Source organism: Mirounga angustirostris, unplaced genomic scaffold (assembly GCF_029215605.1).
Source record: "Mirounga angustirostris isolate CCGP_5_RB_7025 unplaced genomic scaffold, mMirAng1.0.hap1 SCAF_12, whole genome shotgun sequence".
Classification (NCBI taxonomy): domain Eukaryota; kingdom Metazoa; phylum Chordata; class Mammalia; order Carnivora; family Phocidae; genus Mirounga; species Mirounga angustirostris.
The window spans coordinates 77,501,473-77,518,503 of record NW_026991720.1 but is presented as its reverse complement, the minus strand read 5'-3'; positions in this window follow the sequence as shown (position 1 = coordinate 77,518,503).

Here is a 17,031-nt window from a genome sequence, read left to right as displayed (position 1 = left end):
ATGTATATGGCTCTAAGTAATGTATTCCGTGATGTGCTATAAAGCTATAGCTTTATAGAAATAGTACCAGCTTCATAAAAATGGCAACTTTCTGTGATTTTCTGTGATTTTCTTTGCTCAGCTCTAACATTCATCTTCTCTATTGTGTATGTAGTTGTTTTTGTTCTCTTTTATTGCTTTTAATTATACTATTGTGTGAACATGTCATGTGTTATCCATTCTTATTTTGAGGGCCAGTTGAGTCATTTCCAATATTTTGCTATTAAAACAATGCTTCAGGGGCGCCTGGGTGGCTCAGTCGTTAAGCGTCTGCCTTCGGCTCAGGTCATGATCCCAGGATCCTGGGATCGAGTCCCACATCGGGCTCCCTGCTCGGCGGGAAGCCTACTTCTCCCTCCCCCACTCCCCCTGCTTATGTTCCCCCTCTCGCTGTGTCTCTCTCTGTCAAATAAATAAATAAAATCTTTAAACAAAAAACAAAAAACAATGCTTCATGAACATGCTTGTATATGTCACTTTATTTTTCTGTTGCCCAACTTGAAGTCTGTCTCAAGCTCTGTGTGAGCCAGTTATGAATGCAGAAATCAGTCCAAGTATGTCAAACCAAAAGGACTTAATATAGGGAATTGAGTGATAAGATGTTGCAAAGAGCCACAAAAGAGAGAAGGAGGGGGTCTGAAAAGTAAAAGGAAAGGAAGAATGTACTTGAAGACTGGACACCACTAATGCCCCAATGAGGAAGGCTGGAAGTCCAACACTGCTGGGCATGAGGTTCCAGTATATACCAGATCTGCTAAGATGTGTTGCTTGACCAGGTCAGATGGCTGGAAGCTGTTATCTCTGCAACGCTGGACTTGGAGCACCTCAATCTGTTACCTCTCCATCTGCAACTACCAGAAACCACCAGCACCTGCCTCATCCAGAGAGCCAGAAGTGTAAAGCATTTGTGTTTCTCTTGCCTGCCGATCTTCTGTAGATTTCTCCTCTGGACAGAATCTAACCAAGGGCCAGATGGCAATGTAGTACAAAGTGAAATTTTCAGCTTCCCAGGCCCAGATGGTGTATAAAAGAACAGACGTGGCATTGAGAGAGAACAGGTAATACAAGCAAGCAGCACAAACCTCGCTTCTTCCTGAAAGCAGAAAACTTAACCTCATGGTTTTCAGGTAAACTCAGTCACTGATTTCTCAGTCTTTTAACATTTTAATAATATTTCATTCCAGAGTTCTGCAATTTTTTACTTTCTCTCAATTCTAGTGTTTCAGTTCTAAATTCTAAATCCAGTAGCTGAGAAGTAGACTAGTTTGCTAGCACGACCATAACATGTGCCACAGCCTGGGGTGGGTTAAACAACGGAAATGTATTTGCTTATAGTTCTGGAGTTTAGAAGTCTGAGATCAATGCATTAGCAGGGATGGTTTCTTCTAAGGCCTTCTCCTTATCTCGTTGGCTTGTATATTGAATACAAAGTCCCCTCCTGGAATTCATCCTCTTTTCTTCTATGTCTGTTGAATACCCATCACCCAATCCTAAATTCCTCTCAAATTGTTCTTTGTTCAAAACGCTAGGCTCGGGGCGCCTGGGTGGCTCAGTCGTCAAGCGTCTGCCTTCGGCTCAGGTCATGATCCCAGGGTCCTGGGATTGAGCCCCGCGTCGGGCTCCCTGCTCTGTGGGAAGCCTGCTTCTCTCTCTCCTGCTTCTCCCTCTCCCACTCCCCCCGCTTGTGTTCCCTCTCTCACTGTGTCTCTCTCTGTCAAATAAATAAATAAAAATCTTTAAACAAAAAAAAACAAAACGCTAGGCTCTTTTGAGATCACCAGTCCCCTTTCAGATACTCACATGCCATGTTCTTCCTTGATACTCCAACATCTGTGAAAAATAGGGGTTTGGGAGTGATGGTCACTTTCTTGGGTCCTCCTGTGGCTAAACATGTTGGTCTCTCATTCTACTTACTGACTCTGAACCATTGTATTATGGGACAAAACCGTGAGGCTGCCAGTTCCAGAGGTTCAGAAGCAAGGTACTAATCCCCTGTACTATCATTTTACCGAGTATATAGAATATCCTGTCATCCCCGGACTTTGTCAAACGCTGGCAAGCTGGAAGAAACACATATTCCCATCTAATTGTTTTGTTTCTTCACCTCAGTGACAACTTCCCATAACTGTCAAAACTTTATACAGTCCCTGAGTAGGGATAATCTGGTTTTGTTTTATTTTGTTTTGTTTTGTCAATTCTCTTTCTTCTCTCTTGGTGATGGCATATACTTCATTACTTAGGATTTACAAAGTTGAAAACAAACAGACTTTTTTCGTGCAAATGCAAAGCCTTGCTTTTTGAGATCCTGTTAGGAGTTTCAAGAAATCTGTTTGGAAATCTTAAAGCTGAGAGTGGACTCTTTATTTCCCCTTGAATTCTTTTGGGTCTTCCTTTCAATTAATGATCCCATAAGGACATAAAATACTAGTGACTCAATGAATGGTGGATCCTGAGGTAACCAGGAACTGCTGAAATAAAAATATTTGTACCCCGAAGTTGTTCTCTCCAAAATATATTCTACATATAACCAAAGATGGTCTTTCAAATCAGTGAAACAAAGAAAAACAATCAATAATTATTAGAATGTAATAATTAAATATTGAGATAATTTAGCACCTTTTTTTGGCAACATTCTCTCAAATAGAATGCATTTATGAATTTTTTGAGTATAAAAATGAACCAACAGATTCTCCAAAAATTGAAGATTCAGAATTAAAATAAAAATGAATCTAGAATCCTCCTTCATACCTATACAAAATAATTACAGGTTAGTTTCAGATCTCAAAGTGAAAGGTAAAATAATAAATTTCTTAGAAGACAACATGGGAGAACATCTTCATATTTTGGAGTAGATAAAGAGAGCTTAAACAGTACACAAAACTGATAACCATAAGGGAACACCTTATAAATTGGACAATGTTAGGTTAAGAGTTTCTGATCATCAAAGACACCATTAATAAAGTAAAATGCCAGGCCATAAGGCCAGAGAAAATATATGCAATCCATACATTTCACAAAATCTCATATCTAGAATACGTAAAGGACTTACTTAAATGAATACAAAAAAGATAGACAATCCAAATGGTCTAAAGATTTGGGCAGACTTTTCACAAAAGAGGATATTCAAAGGGCCAATAACTTCTGTAGTAATCAAGGAAATGCAGATTAAAACCACTGTGACTCCTACATACCCACCAGAATGACTAAAATGAAAAAGACAAAATATCAATAGTTGCTGAGGATGTAAAGATCAGAACTCTTACACACCTTGGGCAGAATTGTCAATTGTACAACCTCTTTGGAGAACTCTTTAGAATTACCTACTAAACCCTAAATATATGCATACCCTATGACAAGCAATTCTATGCACAGATTGTGCCTTAGAAAAATATATAGGTATATTCACCAAAATAAATGTATGATAAAGTTCATGGCAAAATTGTTTGAAATAGTCTCACACTGGAAACCATGAAAACTATCCTCAACAATACAATGGATAATATATTGTGGGCAATTCACATAATGGAAAGTTACATAGCAATAAAAATAAACAACTGTACCAACAATGTAAATTAATTTTAGAAAAGAAATAGTGAAAGAAGATAGACAAACATAGTATGATTGATTGATAGTTAATCTTTTTTTTTTTTTTTTTCCTGGAGGTAAACAAGTTGATTCTAAGATTCATATAGAAAATAATCATGCAAGATTGGAAGATTTGACTCTTTATGATCTTGACTCTTCCAAACCAATAACAAAAAAAAATCATTGCATTTGTTCATGTTTATTTCTGTAACTTTCCATAGTGTTTTAAAGCTTTTTCGTATAGGTTTTACACATTTCTTAGTAACATTACTCCTAAATATTTTAGTTTATTGCTAATATTGTAAATGAAGTTTTTTTATGATATCTTCTAACCAGATATTGTTTTTATATGTAAACAATTGCCTTTAAATATTAATTTTATACTCAGCTAATTTTCTGAATTCTTTTATTGTTTCTTTATTTTATCATGAATTCTTTTTTTCATGAATACTGTCATATAATTATCATCTGGTCTATGACGTTTTGGTGAAAATTGTTTTGTTTTGTTTTGTTTTGGTGAAAATTCTTAACAACTTCTTTCTTCCATAGAAATTTAACCTTTCTGTCACTGATGGGATAAATGTAGGTAAATTTTATTTTCCTAGAATGTTATCTATTTCATTTAGGTTTACAAATTTATTTGCTTAGAATCAGACTAATAGCCACTTTTCATTTTTTTGTTTCAATGGCTCTTACCAGTTGTAATTTTTTATTATGTTTATGTTTTCTTTCTTTTATGTTTTTTCTTGTTTAGAATTCATTAATTTTTAGCGTTGCATTATTTATTTTCCTCTTTTTTTAGGGTGTCTTTTTTTTAATTTTGTTTAGGGAGTTTAAGTTAATCATGTTCACTCTGATTTTTATTAATATATATATGTGAGGCTATACATTTTCTTCTAATTATCATTTAATTAGAGACAATAGTATCTGATATGTAGGGTTGAATTATTATTTTTCAGAAATTCTGTGTATTTTTTATTTCGTCTTTCTCTGGTGAACAGGAACTTATCTTTTTTTTTTTTTAATTCCAGGAGAAAGAAATATTGTTATTGTTTAGTTTTAAATTGTGCTATTTTCTAAATCTATTGTATCCCTGTAACAAAATGTGGATTTATGCTTTATAGAAATATGGAGGATTTGAGGGATGAAGTACATGGTCAATTTTCATGCCTATTTTTTATGCACTTGAGATGAAGGCCTATTATTCTATATATTTCCATAAAGTCTGTCCTCTAGATTATGTTGCTTAATTCTTTAACTTTTTTTTCATCCACCTGATTTCTGTCACACTGAGTGATAGTTTCCTGCTTTTAGTAGTTCCCTATTTCTTTTGTATCACCTGTAGGTTCTACTTTTTAAAGTTAGTTGTTCTGATATTTGGTCCCCATAGATAACCAAACATCTCCATTGTGTTTTTTGGTCTTTAGTATTATAAACTGTCTTTTCGTATGCTTTTTCACCTAGTCTACCTTAATCATTATCAGGATTACAACCAGTGCTTTCTTATAATATTTACTTTTCCTGACACATCTTTGCCTATTCTTTTTTTAGTTTTCTAAATAACATCATTTGAGTTTGTCTCATGAAACAGCACATGACTGACTTTTACTTTACCTGCCAATTTGAAAATGTTTATCTTTTAATCGGGAGGTTAAACCCATTTATTTAATGTGACTAATTTATTCTGACAAAACTTAATCATATTACTGTGTGCTCTATGTACTATATATACAATGTTATATTTTTGTAATTTTTTTCTTTATGTTGTCTGGTTTCCTTTTATTTTGTCTTTTTTTTTTTAAATATTGTTTATTTTGAATAGGAGTGACTTTCATCAGCTGAAATGTTTTGATTTTCATTTTCTGTTTTCTTTTCCGATTATATATATATACGTATATATATATAAAACTTAGTGAAAAAATATATATATTTGCTAACTTCTCTTCCTTTTGAAAGAACAGATTTCCTAAACCAGTTAAAACAGGCAATTCTCTATGAGGAGTTTGGGTATGGTGATTTTTACGTTTTTAGTTCTAAAATATACTCTTCTTTGGTTCAGTCAAAGGCGGTTTTACTCATAGATGGCTCCTTTTATTTCAAGGGTGAAGAGGATGGGTAATTCTTCTGATTTTGTAATTCTCCTCTGCTCCATAGGATGCTTAATTTACACGGTCATTCCCTTCTGTCCCGCCGGCACCAATCCCTCTCTCCCAGAAGCTGTGCCTTTCCAAAACTACTAGTTTTGGTCCTGAACTTTTTAAATCCCTTCCATAATTCCCCAGCCTCCATGCTGTGACCCGTCCTCAGTGTCCAAGCACAAAACTCTCTCATGGGTCATTCATGTTTCCTGCCATTGCTTGCCCCACCACCCTCTGTTTCTGTTCAGTCTGCTCCTCACTGTCAGCTCCAATGTGGGCTCCAGATCAAGTCTTACTCATTTGGGGATGTTTATTTCCTTCCTTATATGTAAATTAAAGATTGTGGTATTTTCTGTCTCCTAGTTAAGATCGAGGAATGAGTTAAGGGTGGTTTCATGTACGTTCCTTCTTGCTCTATAATGGATTTTTAGAGGCTGGGGAGAGAAATTCCGATGAGGTGGTTGCCATTATTCTACAGAAACCCAGAAGGTTTTCCTTTTTTCCATAAAAAACAATTACAGTATGGCTTTATACTGATGGAAATTATATAGTAGAGATAGAAAGATATATGATTCTGTAGAATTAGAAGAGAACTTCTGGATGGGGCGCCTCGTGGCTCAGTTGGTTAAGAGTCTGCTTTCAGCTCAGGTCACGATCCCAGGGTCCTGGGATCCAGCCCCTCACTGGGCTCCCTGCTCAGCGGGGAGCCTGCTTCTCCCTCTCCCTCTGCCTGCGATTCCCCTGCTTGTGTTCTCTCTGTCAAATAAATAAATAAAATCTTTTAAAAAAAAGAAGAAGAAAACTTCTGGAATGATATCCTTGCATAGGCAAGAAAGAATAAGGTCTAGTACCCAAGTAGGAAAGTTATTGTTATTAAGAACAAGGGGAATTTGTGATAAAATGAAGGAGGGCAGAGTTATGTGTATTGAGAAGCAGGATCAATGGGTAGGAGACTTGGTGTGAGCTTGTGGAAGTTCTCTTCTTATTGCCTATTTTTCTTAGTAATGTAGGATTAAGACCAGTAGCTGAAGTGAAGACTGGAGTGGGTCTAAGAAGGAGAGACTGGAAGTATGCAACAGGGATCCAGAAGACCGTGGGTGTGCTAGAAAGAAAATCAGCATAGTTGTATGTTTTTATTCTAGTTCATTTTGGAAATATGAATATATTCATATAGCATATGTTTTCATGAAATGATTAAATGAAGTGTTAGATTTAACCAGAACCGTAGTTTTGCCATACTTGTTGAAAATAGAAAGGGATATTTCAAAAAAGACTAAACGTAAAGCTCTGTTGGAGTTCAGAGGAAAAAAAGACCTAACTTAAGGTTGTGCAGAAGAGATTATAAAGTTAAGTGTGTGGATAGACTGTAGTAGAATGGCTTTTGAGCAGGACAAGCAGAATATAAGCATCTGGGAAGTGTGGGGGTGTATGTGGGAGAGGTTGCAAGGTAAGGCTCTTTCATGAGAAAACCATGTGAACAGAGTCCTGATATGGGAATATGGACAGCGTGTAAAAGGGAAAATGAAAATGCCCAGTGTTCCTGGAATGAGGATGGATAAAAGTGTAGAGTAGAAAACAAGACTTGAAAAAGTAGATGTGCAAGATATATAGCAGATTTTAGAGGCCTGTCTAAGAAAGCTAGGACTATACAAATTGAGCAGGAGAGAGAGATTGAAAAAAAACAAACCAAAACAAAGCAAAAAAACAAACTTTGAACACAGTAGTGATGTCAATGCTCCTCACTTTAAGAAGTGGCTGCCCACAACATGTGTCAGGGAGAAATTAGAAGCAAGAAGTCCTTCTAAGAGATTATTACAATATTCTAAGGTAATGAGGATCTGAATTCAAGGACGGACCAGAGACTCAGGGCAGGGTTCAAGTTTGAGAAATAGTTGAAAATTATCTGTTTTATGTAATCTAGATTAAACAGAGAAAGTAGCTTTAGAAATAAACATGCCTTTCTGTATAACTAATTCATAATAAAGAAGACTTTTTACAACCTTTGAGCTCTTAAAAGATAAATTCATATTTTGGCATTGGCTTAAGAGGCTTGGTAGACTTGAATAGACTATTACTTAATTGATCTTTTCCGCTTTAGTCATCTGAGGGCAGTGACTTTTCCAACTTGCTAACGGCATCTGAAATTGACTGAGCATTACTCCAGAGCACTTGAATGAATAGACCTTTGAAATGGCAGCTATTGATCCAGTATGGCAAAAAAAAAAAAAAAAAAAAAAGACTGTCCGCCACTTAAAAATAGTCTCCCAAAGTCATTCAATTGATTTGGATAGATTTAGAAATTAATTTTTCCTAGAAACAGCCCTCAGACCTAGGCCAGTGCAATACAATCTAAAGTGGCTAAAGAATAGCTCCTATTTCGGGCGCCTGGGTGGCTCAGTTGGTTAAGCGACTGCCTTCGGCTCAGGTCATGATCCTGGAGTCCCTGGATGGAGTCCTGCATCGGGCTTCCTGCTCGGCAGGGAGTCTGCTTCTCCCTCTGACCCTCCCCCCTCTTATGTGCTCTCTCTCATTCTCTCTCTCTCAAATAAATAAATAAAATCTTTAAAAAAAAAAAAGAAAAAAAAAGAATAGCTCCCATTTCTATGGAGAAGGCATCTTTAGTTCTTTCAATGCGGGATGATGAGAGGACTTCTAGCAATGAAGGGGTTGGGTGCTTGTTTCCTCCACAGAGTAGACTTAACATGATAAGGGAGAAGAGCACAGGGGAGGAGGCTGGATGTCCTGAAGACTGGCTTTTGGAAGTAAGGAGATCACTGGAAGCAGGGTTGGGTTTCCAGTCTTGCTTGATATCTTCTTCCTGTAACCTCAGACCCTGAGATAAACTTGAAGATATTTTGAAATTTTCTAACGAATTGTAACATCAGTAATCAGAGGGGAATTAAAACAAACAAACAAAAAATGTTCCTGTTATCTTTTCATTCTTCCCATCTCTTTCACCCTTTCTTTGCCCCGCCCCCCCTTGATCTTCAATTATCTTAGCTAAATAAATAAATTTAAACTTTCCTTTTAAGTTGTTTTCAGTCTCTGGATAAAAGAGCAATCAAACTCTGGGACAATTTGCCCCTGCCTTCACTTCTTTCCCTAAAATCATGGATTGGTGCTTCTGTAGCCTCAAAGCAGCAGGAAAGTGCCAAAGCCCTGGGATGTAGCGTCTGTCTCTGGCTTTTCTGTCCTACAGAGCATCCCCCTTACCCACATGGGTGGGGCTTGTCCTGTTGGCTTCTTCACTCAAGCCCATGATTGGAGCAGCTAGTGATGTTTTGAGTTCATCAGGCCCAGTAACTTTTCCTGACTGTGCCAGACTTACCTCAGCCCTCACCAGCTCTGTAGGCACTCTGAGATCTTCTTCCTTTATCCTGTAGCCACAACTAAGGCAGTCTCCTCCACAGCAATCAGTGTGGAGTTTCTCCCTATACATCTTGACTTTCCTCAGTCTCACCAAACTCTTACCTACATCTCTTTACCCGGTTCCCATGAGGAGTAGAGATCCTGAGGAAAATGACATCTCAGTGCCTCCCTCAGACAGACCACCAGGCTGACGTGAACGAGCCCCGGTCAGTGCATGACTGGAGGCATGGCCCCCTTCTGCACTGCCTTATCCAATAAACCTTCCCCTCTCCAGGCCTACGTTGGAATGTACTTGAGTGCTTCCTGACTCTGCTTTCATTCTGTCTTCTCCTCTCTAATCCCCATGGCCTGGAAATCACCAATATTTTCCTTCCTCTCTTCTTCGCTCCAAATATGTATAACTTATTTTATGTAACACTCTTCAGTTCAGCAAGCCAAGCTTGGCTCTGAACATGTTAAAGGGTGAGGGGGAAAAAAATAGACAACTCTATTTCTGGAAAATCCAGCATCCAAAACTATTGTTCACTGCAAAGTCTTATCATTGAACATCAGATGCGGACTGTTGTTCTTTTTCTATGCACAATTTCTGAAACAAATTATAGGGCTCCAGGAAAAAGACACTTTTGTTACATCTACCTTAGCATAGATGCTGATGAGGTATCTTTCAGATCTAAAGATTAAATTTGAATACGCAAATGCTTAAAATAATATCACTAATTTGGGAGAAGATGAACAGAATATCATCTAAATGGCATTTTCTCCTCAGAATGTGGGCAAGCCCTGACACTGGCCAGGAGTGGGAGAGGGAAAGATACTGTACAATACGTGGCCATTCAAGTTTAGCTTCGGACTCCATGTTTGACGCAAATGTGCTATTTGCTAAATACCTACTTCCACCTGATTGTTGTTGTATCTGAACTTCTGCATGATCAGTGACTCTATGATTAATAGATTGTCACCATATCAAATAAATTCTGTTTCTGCTTCACCCACAGATTTCTGATCTCACAAAATAACAATACTTACAGGGTGGAAATTTAGGATTCGTTATACAATTGTCATAGATAATAGAACAGACACAGTGAAGTTATGATTAATTGAGAAATCGTGACCTTAATTTTTTTTACAGTCTTTAGTTATGTGTTTAGAATGTGGTTAAAGTGACCTGTGAAAAGAGTACTGGTCATAAGCAGAAAGACAGTGGGGTGTTTTCATCATTTTCCTTCAGCCAAACTCCATAAAAGAAGAGAGGTTTTATGACTGCCTTGGCATTTATTTGTGCAGGATGTTCCATAAGACAGAATAGCAACTCTCATATAGAAAAGAATGCTCAACAAATGTTTTAATATAGCACGTTTCAGATAACATATACTAAATAGCCTCCAATGTTGCTTGCAGAGAAACTAGTCTGCTGAAACTAGCTATAGTAGAAATCAAAATGATGTTCTTTCAGAGTGCAAATGTTTCTGATGATACTTGCCATTATGATTCTACCCATCATCGTCCACCCCAGGAAAGATGCTGAATAAAGTTTACATTCAATGAAAGTGGAGATCCAGGTGGAGTTCAGAAAAGTTATTTATTTTTATCTTGCATGCTGATTGCTTTGATGTGTTACTAAATATCTAGATCCAAGAATTAGGATTTTATTTTTTCAAGTGATTTTGTGGAAGAAGCAGGTACATGCAAATATGAATAAAAATATAAGCTAGGTCAGTCATGTTAACTTTGTGAAAATATTCAGTAAGTATTTTTTGATCTTAAAAAATTTTTTAATCTGTGGATTGTCTCAATGAAGTGTCTTTATCGCCAGACTTCAGATTCTGGAGGTAACATGGAGACAGGTCTTTATCTTGGTCATATAATTTAGGAAGAAAAATAGTTTAATAAATTAGTCACAGCACCACCATTTACAGTGCCCACTGACAGAGCTAGATGAAAATATGTTGTTTCTTTTACTGACCTCAGAAGAAAGTGAACATCTACCTTTCAAAGTTTCAATTTAATTTATTTAAAGAATATGCTGAATGTATCCTAATTTACTCAGATTCAATTTTCAAAATTACACACACTAATTTATAAAAGAAAGTTCAGTAACTCTTTGTCAATTACAAAACATCGTAAACATTTGATTTACATAGTTACATTTATCAAGTAACTACATCAATTGTCAAACATTGCATCAAAACAAGTTGAGCCGGGGCGCCTGGGTGGCTCAGTCATGAAGCGTCTGCCTTCGGCTCAGGTCACGGTCCCAGGGTCTTGGGATCGAGCCCCACATCGGGCTCCCTGCTCCGTGGGGAGCCTGCTTCTCCCTCTCCCACTCCCGCTGCTTGTGTTCCGTCTGTCGCTGCGTCTCTCTCTGTCAAATAAATAAAATGTTGAAAACAAAACAAAACAAGTTGAGGCACTCCTTGCCTTATTTAATCATTGTATTATGATCATGATAGAAGCAGGAAGTATCCTATTGGAGCATCCATATGAGACTGCAAACTTATAGTAGGGTGACTGCACAAAGAAACTAGGAGCAGTGCTAATAAACTGGCACATTATAATGTCCAACTTAAAAAAAAATTAACCATTAGAGTTTTTTGGAAAATAATTTTTAAATAGTGTTTCCATTTTTTTTTCTTCTTTTTTAGGAGTTGCTTCTATGCTGATGAGATTTGGATTTGGCCTAATTTTGATTTTGCTACTTGTTCATTTGGCACTTCCCCAAATAATAGTTCAGCATATCCTTATCACAAAATCAACACATTGGAAATCTGAGCCTGGAGAAGCCACGGTGAGGACTGAGAAGATGACAGGCTCTCCTTCTGTCTCACCTGCTCCATTGGGTCTCGCCCACACTGCCCCTGGGAAATGTGAGAAGAGAGGCGGGCTAAGTGATAAGTAAAAGAAGGCACGCATAAGCTCTATCCTTCTCTGGCACACATTTATAGATAGCTTTAAATAGCAAAGAAAATCCACATGTCACTACCAATCATCGAGGTCTGTTAATCGGAAGAAGGAGATTTTGTTTCTGACTGGGAGTGACGGGTACCTCTGAGGAAGGACATGTCTGAGGTGTGTGAACATCTCAACCGAATATAGCCAAGGACAGTTGGCCCTTTTACATACCCCTTGTCTTTTTTAACTCCAGATTTATACAGTATATCGTCAACTTTCCAATTTAATAGGTAGTAATAACAAAAATATAGTAATCAAAATTAGAGTATGGAGTAGTCTGAGCATGAGATTTCTTTAACAGAACAAACTCAAACTAGAACTACTGATATGATTGATGGCAAAACAATCTGTGAAAGGACCATTTATTTTTATAGTGTATAAAAGTGTATGTTTTAAGTAGAACACACACACATGCACACACACAGAAATAGACCTGGTACAACAGTGCCAGAGCTTTGTGCAAATTATAGTCATCCACAGCTTACATGCACCATCTGGTCCCCTGGGTAGATGCTCCTTAGGCATTTGTGAATCAGGAGGAGGCCTCAGAAAGAATAAGGGAGAGACAACACATCACAATGCCTCACTGCTGAGTAGATGCTCTGTTTCTCACCAACCAATTACCTAAAAGCTTTTAAGGGCAAAAAGAATTATTATTCTTTATTGATCATCTCCTTTTCCTTTGTCTTATCCCCTTCACTCCCACCTTTTTGTGATATTTTCTAATGATTCATTTATTTTTTCCCAAATAAATTTTTGTATCTACTACCAACCGTACAAACTCTAAAACTCAGGTGGTTCAGTTCAATATAGTAAGATTTTTCAATAATAAATGATCAACTAGTGTTTGAGCTCTTAGGCTCTAAATATTTTATATTTCATGTCTACATATTTAATTCTCAAGATCAACACAATATGTTTTCTTTAAAACAAAACCCTAAACTACTCTCTGCTGCAATTCTCACTCTTTGTCTGGGTTATTATTATTGACAGTGTGTTCAAATTCTCCATTCAAAAATTTGCAAGAATATCAGAACTGGAATGATAACCCCTGGGGCTGCCATAGAAAACTATGAAACTTTAGGTTTGGAATTTATTGATCCAAACTGCTTATTTGCAGTTGAATAAAATGAGACGCGGATTGATTTGCCCAAGGTTACACCATTAGCTAATTGAGAGATCTTGAACTAGATTTCTAATTAAGTAATATCACAAGCCTTCCTTTTGATAACAAAACATACATTTCTACACCTGAGAAGATAATCTTTTGATTAATCTTGCCTTTGTTTCTCCTATCAAAATATTGATTACCATTATGTAGTCATAACACAAATGATTTTTAAAATGAAGTTATTTTTAAACTACTTTAACGGGGCGCCTGGGTGGCTCAGTTGGTTAAGCGACTGCCTTCGGCTCAGGTCATGATCCTGGAGTCCCTGGATCGAGTCCCGCATCGGGCTCCCTGCTCGGCAGGGAGTCTGCTTCTCCCTCTGACCCTCCTCCCTCTCATGCTCTCTGTCTCTCATTCTCTCTGTCTCAAATAAATAAATAAAATCTTAAAAAAAAAAAAAAATTAAACTACTTTAACTATACAAGATAGGTGTACTCATTTTTATGTAGTTTATGTTTTTAGTGATTTCCTCAAATCACAATCACTTGACACTCTAAAGTTAACTGAAAATCATTCATATGTGCACAAACATTTAGGATCATTCACAGTTCACATAGGAAATGTACAATGAAAGATTCTGCATAACTAGATGCAAAGCAGAAGTCTGAAATGAATAAAATTATATCATGGACTATACTTTTTACATTAGTAACCAGTTCAAAGAGCTAAGTAGCATATTCACAATAGATATAAAAATAAATGTTCAGTAAGAGTAAAGAGTTTCTTGAAAGAGACCCTATTTAGAGATGGAAATTATTTTATCTATTCTAGAACAACAGAGGGCAAAAAATCAAAAGCTGTTATGCTAACTCATGGCGAGCATTACTCCACCAATTTGTTTGATCTGTAAATACTGTAAGATATGAGTCAACATATGATCTACAGGGCTGTTAGACTTACTGCTTACTATGGTCTTCAATAGGATTAAGCCAATGGATTTTATCACAGGCACCTCAGCATTCATTTATTTCTTCATTAATCAAATATTACAATGAATGCTTATTGTGAGTCAGACGGTGCTGCCGATGCTACAGATAAGTGGTGAGCAAAAATAGTCTCTCAACTCATGGTTTCGTTGAGAGACAGATACTATCAAATTAATTCCCGAATGAGTGTTAAATTGGAACCATGATAAGTGTTGGGAAACATGGTGCACGTTGCTAAGAGAGATTAGGTAGGGAATTCCCTGGTTCTCTACCGTCCTGTCTCCCACACAGCACTCGTCAATACTGCTTACCAAAGGAGGAATTTGATAAACCGAAGTTTAAGGAATTTCTGAAAAACTGAGCCACTGAGGTCCTAAACCGGGTGAAAATATAAAGAGAAGTAGGACCGTTTCTAAATATGTGTTAACTTTGTTTCTCTTCTCTGATTCTCTTCCGCTGCTCTCTGATGTCTGCTGAAGGCCTTTTCAGGTTGAATGCACCCCTTCCTTCCTTTTCTTTACCCATATATTTTAGAAAGGACTCCTGCAGCCCACATCTTTAGGTGAAGATAGAGGGACCGAGCATTTTCTTTTGTAGGATTCTTGGATTCTTACCATCAAGCACTTCAACAGAGCAAAAATTGTGTTTGCTGGAAAACCCTCAGCCTCAGAACAGCAGGGCCTACCTGTTAAACTAGTATTTTTCCTGAAGCGGACCACAGGGCTAATCGGTTCCAAAGTCTGGGAAATAAGGAACCTGTGTGATCTCTCCCATTTTTCAGCTTTGATATGGGCTTAGGTTTTTTAAAAAATTACTCTGCCTGTGAATTGTGTGCACGTACGTGTATGTGTGGGTGTGTTTCTGTAATTAGACATTTGAAAACTATAAAAATCTTATACAGTTGGATTAAGTTAATCATTATTCAATGATTTATCCAAAGATAACATATTTGATATTGAAACTTCACTTTGGTAACAAGGTTTTCTTCCAAAATCTAATTTACAAATTTATGTTATTATTTTCAAAATATGCACTATTTATTATCCAATTTTAGGTATTTTTCATTTTCATTCAATTTATAGAAACTTTTTATCGTGTGATTACATTTCAGGCAACATATCTGTTAAGTAAAACCTCATGTACTAATGGTTTGTACAGTGTAGAATCATAGACTTGCCAAAACTTTGTCCATAAGAAAGCTCATTTTGTCAGATATTGGGACAACTATTTCATATTCTTGCAGATTTATTGTAGAGGTTATAAATTATCAGTTCACAATAAAATATATTAGAATGAATTTAGGGGTTTTAATACCAATATTATTACAAAATCAGTTTTTCCAAGATGGTAAGCAATGTACAGTACTGATTTTTTATAAAAAATTACAATTGTCATATTGTAAATATGGTCCTTGTCTTTCTTGTAACCTATTTTGTCAGTAAGCAGTTTATTAAATATAGTGTGTTTAGTTTCTAAACACACATAAAGAATTAAAAACTCTATTTAAAATAATAACATATAAAAAGACTTTACCAGACTTCTGAATAATTTCCACAAATGCTAAAAACACCCACGGAGATACTAAGCTTTAACAGTTGGAATTGCTGCCGATAACAAAACATACATTTGTATGTATGCTTTGAAAATGTAGTCTCCTAAATTCCAGTAGGACATTTTTCACTTCATTTATATGTTATCAGTGAGTAACATATAATCGCAAGGGGAAAAAACCCTGCTTTCCCATAAGTTTCAAATGAGAATATTATTATTATAATTCTAGAACACGACTTTGCCTTTTAAAAAGTCACTCTTCAAATTCTGTTTCTCCAGGGAACTATTCATTAATTAGTATATCCATAGTTCCCCGTACACACCACAATCTATACTTCTTCACCGTTGGATAAAGGATGTTCTTCTCTTTAGTGCTGTCTTACCCTTTAAGAACGTAAGAGAGGATAGGGGCGCCTGGGTGGCTCAGTCGTTAAGCCTCTGCCTTCGGCTCAGGTCATGGTCCCAGGGTCCTGGGATCAAGCCCCGCATCAGGCTTCCTGCAGAGTGGTCCTTGCTTCCTGTGGTCCTTGCTTCTCCCTGTCCCGCTCCCCCTGCTTGTGTTCCTTCTCTCGCTGTCTCTCTATCAAATAAATAAATAAAATCTTAAAAAAAAAAAAAAAGAACATAAGAGAGGATAGTATTCTGCGCCACTGAACAAAAGCTGCTCTCTTTAATACACTTAATATAAGTGCATGATGTTTTTAACCTTTGTGACCTATATTGTTTGATCAGTCCCCAAAATGCATTTGATACATGTGTTTTATTTTCAATTTTTATTTTGTTTGCACAACATTCTGCTAAACTTAATTTAGTCGACATCAGCAGCATTTCTAGATGTGGCTCTCTTTGGCTGCCTTTCAGTCTCATGGGCTATATAAAAAATACATAAATTATTAAGTTTAGCATCATTGAAAACATGTGCATCTATGTAAAAATGTCATACATTCAGTGGCTCCCATCTGTGGCTGTGGTAATACAAACCCATAAACGTGCACAATCTTGTATATTGATTCAAATAAACAAAATCCGGTTGGATGCATAACCTGATATTGTGGTTTGGGTAGGTACCATTTTATTTTGTCGAACATCAAATGGGAAGAGTAATAGAATACACATATTGTTTGGGTTAGCCGGCACTTCCTTGCTCTAACAAATGTGACCCACCCTTTAAAGTCAAATCACTAATTCAGTGTTTTGGATTGGTAACAACAGGACCTTTTCCACATTCCAACATCTGTCATCATTAGAAAGTAGGCTCTAGATGTATACATTTTATGGTAATAAAGTGTTTGCATTGTTTTTT